Source organism: Humulus lupulus, chromosome 4, assembly GCF_963169125.1.
Source record: "Humulus lupulus chromosome 4, drHumLupu1.1, whole genome shotgun sequence".
Taxonomy (NCBI): Eukaryota; Viridiplantae; Streptophyta; class Magnoliopsida; order Rosales; family Cannabaceae; genus Humulus; species Humulus lupulus.
The window spans coordinates 74771489-74775450 of NC_084796.1; the positions used below are offsets into that span (position 1 = coordinate 74771489).

The window sequence follows — 3962 nt, forward strand, 5'->3', positions numbered from 1 at the left end:
AATGACCTAACATCTTTGACAGTCTTAGGAGTAGGCAGGTTGGAGATAAAGTTTACTTTTGACTGATCAACCTCAATTCCTCTTTCAGAAACAATGTGGCCTGAGACTATGCCAGAAGATACCATGAAATGGAATTTTTCCCAGTTGAGCACAAGTCCTTTCTCAATACACCATTTTAAAATGACTTCAAGATGAAGAAGACATACGTCAAAGGAATTTCTAAAAACGGTTAGGTCATCCATGAATACTTCCATTGATTTTTCAATCATGTCACTAAAGATGCTCATCATTCATCTTTGGAATGTAGCTGGTGCATTACACAAGCCAAATGGCATACGCCAAAAAGAAAAAGTGCCAAAGGGACAAGTGAAAGTGATCTTATCTTGACCCTCTAATGCAATTTAGATTTGATAATAGCCTAAATAGCCATCAAGAAAGCATTAGAAAGGATGACTAGCTACACGCTCAAGGATTTGATCAATGAATGGGAGTGGAAAATGATCTTTGTGGGAGGCGGCATTTAATTTTCTATAATCAATGCACATGCGCCACCCTGTCATAGTTTTTGTGGGGACAAGGACCCCTTTTTTGTTTTGAACAACGGTGACACCCGATTTCTTGGGTATTACCTGAGTGGGACTAACCAATTTGTTGTCAGCCACTAGATAGATGATACCAGCATGTAGCAATTTTAGAACTTCAATTTTTACAACTTCTTTCATTGTGGGGTTTAGTCTCATTTGACGGCCTCTTCGAGGGATAGCTTCATCCTCTAGATTGATTCGATGGGAGAAATTTAAAGGGTTAATACCTTTGATATCAGCAAGCATCCAACCTATCACATATTTATGCATTTGTAGTAGCTAAAGTAACTGCATTTCTTGAGAATTTTGAAGGTTGGACGAGATGATAACTGGAAACGATTCACCGTCTCCCAAGAAGACATGTTTCAGACCCTCGAGTAGTTGGATCAATTGAACAATTGGAACCTCTTCAGCTGAAGTTTTTGGTTATGCCCTCTCACGAGGTAGCTCTTCAAAGCGAGGTTTCCAAAACTTAGTCCTTCTATTGTGTGAGTCAATGTGATTTTATATTGCAAGAGTAGAGACAATAGAACCGGGACTTTCATTGTCAGACAAAAAGAGGAGTTCATCAAGATTATCAAAGTTGTTTTGCAATCGAACCTCCTCAGGAATTAAAGTGTCAGTCATGAATGTTTGATAACATTCATCATCTTCTCAAGGTAGTTTCGTGATGTGGAAGATGTTGACTTTAAGAGTCATGTTTCCAAACGATATCTCCATTAGGCCATTCCGAGAATTGATTAAAGCATTTGCAGTAGCAAGGAATGGTCTTCTGAGAATAATAGGAATTTTTAACTCCGTGTTTACCACATATTGGGTATCAAGAATAAGAAAGTCCATGGGGTAATAGAATTTTTCAATTTGAACTAAATAACCCTTAACAATACCCCTAGGAATTTTGGTGGAGCGGTCAGCAAGCTGTAGCACGACAGATGTTGGCTTCATTTCTCCAAGACCGAGTCGCGAGTACACAGAGTAAGGCATGAGATTTACACCCGCACAAAGATCAAGTAAAGCTTGGCTAAATTCATGAGTCCCAATTTGGCAAGAAATGGTAGGACAACCAGGATCTTTGTATTTCAGTGGTGTCTTTTATTCAATCACCGCACTAACTTGCTCAATCAAGAAAGCAGTCTTCTTGACATGGTGCTTCTTTTTTGCAGTGCATAGATCCTTGATGATTTTGGCATAAGCCGACACTTGTTTTATGATGTAAAGCAAAGGAAGATTAATCTTCACTTATGTCAAGTGCTCAAGGATTTAAGCTCGAATATCATGAATTTTCCCAATAGGTTTCAAAGCTTGGGGAAGTGGTACTTTTGGAGAAGCATTGAGTGGTGCATTCTCAGGATTAACTTTTGGAGTACTGGCAGAGGTGGTTTTTATGGATAATTCATGCAAAGTTTTACCACTTCTAGTAGTGATGGCATTTACTTCCATAACATTTGATCATTGGAATTGAGGATTGGGCCATGTGCTGACCTTGCACATTGAATTTAGGTTGGGAAGGAACCTTTCCTTTTTCTGGAATGGCCAAGGATTCAGTCAATTTTGAGAATTGACATTTCATTTCCTTGGATTGTTCCTCTATGAATGCATGAAGGGTATTCTTGAGAGAATTGCGTTGTGGATGAGCATTGTATTGAGGTGCAGAATACGCCTTTGATGGTTGAACTTGTTGCTCATTTCTCCATTGACCTCCAAACGATTGAGCTTGATTAGAATCTCTCCAACTGAAATTTGGGTGTATTCTCCAACCAAGGTTGTACGTATGGGAGAATGGCTTCTTGTATGCCCCTAAGGCATTGCATTGCTCCTCATAAACCCCCCTTTTTCATTAAAAGCTAAGCAGACCTTAGCTAAATGCGTTGTCCGTCCACAAACAAAGCAAGGTTCTTGCGGTTCCGCTTGAGAAATCATATGTGGTTTTTGGCCATTTCTCGTCATTAAGACCTCAAACTGCTTTTTGAAAGCTTTGAGTTGGGACTTAACACTATCCTCTTCTCGAAGCTGATAGATCCCAGATGGTTTATGTCGGTTGGTGCTATCAATAGCACTTAGACTAGTCTAGGTGTGAGATTTTTTCATGGTTTCTTCGAGATATACAAGAGCATCGTTTGCTCTTTTTCGAGGAATTCACCATTGCATAGTGTTGTCGCGGTTTTTCGCCAACAGTGTATCTAAGAAATAATAAACCAAAATTGCATAGTGTTGTCGCTATTGATTAGTGCTTAATAGTAAACCAAAAATTGTAATGAATTCACAAGAACACAAATATTTTTACGTGGTTCAGTGGTTAAAATCCACCTAGTCCACGAGTCTATATTATTTTTGTTTCTCTCTCTATTTTGGCAGAGTTTCAGTATTACAGAATAATCATCCTGTTTCCTGTCCAATATTCTCAGAATTTATAGAGAAATTCCATGGACAGGTTTGGGTAATCGCATGAGTCAATCACGAATTTACATATTTATTACATTTAATATAAACTATTCCCATTTATACCTGGATATGATTTGATCATAAAGTAAATGTTCTCCTAATATCTGAGACATTAAATATGACAGGCTGATTATAAATAATCTTATAAAAATACCCATGTCTTTAGGGATCCGCGGGTACGCAATATATCAGAGATACCACGAGTTGGATGATATTTCTCCGAGCTCGTACTTCGACATCTGTTTGAATATTACGAGCTCGTGCTTCACAACCTTCATGTATGTAGCTCGAGTTAAACACAGGATGCCTAACACCACATGTGCCCATGTGAAACCGGAGTTGCTTACATGGATAATAAACATATATCATCTCCTTGGTTATTTATCCGTATATTTATTTTCCAGCTGTACCCAAACTAAAATTAGGGTACAACACATAGCATTTCTACAAACTAGCACTCACGACTCGTGAGGCCTTCATAGAAATAACTGATCAATCGCTAGTTCTCATAGCCATGGTGCGGGCACTGATTCAACAGATCCTTGAATCTTTCCCAGACTTGATCAAACGTTTCATTGTCCTTTTGGAAAAATGTGAAAATTTGTCGCTTTAGACTGTTGGTCTTATTGCTAGGGAAGTGTTTCATAAAGAAAGATTTGGTTATTTACTCCCATGTTCCAATTGACCTAGGTTTCAAAGAGTATAACCAACTTTTGGTTTTGTCCTTCAAGGAGAAAGGGAAGAACTTTAATCGCACTGAATCAACATTTTCAGCTCAGCTATAGAACGTGGCTACTACCTCCTCGAATCATCTAATATGCACGTATGGGCTTTCATTTTCCATTCCATAAAATGTGGGCAAGAGTTGAATCATGTCAGGTTTAAAGTCTAACGCGGGCATATTAGGAGGGAAGATAATGCTTGAAGGTGTGGAAG

General features: G+C 38.6%; 1 non-coding gene across 1 annotated transcript; it reads left to right on the forward strand.

Moving 5' to 3' along the window:
• The first annotated feature begins 3536 nt into the window (after positions 1-3536).
• LOC133833290 (small nucleolar RNA R71) lies at positions 3537-3642 on the forward strand. Its single transcript, XR_009892681.1, has one exon. It is a non-coding gene; the product is annotated as a small nucleolar RNA R71 (small nucleolar RNA).
• The last annotated feature ends 320 nt before the right edge of the window (positions 3643-3962 follow it).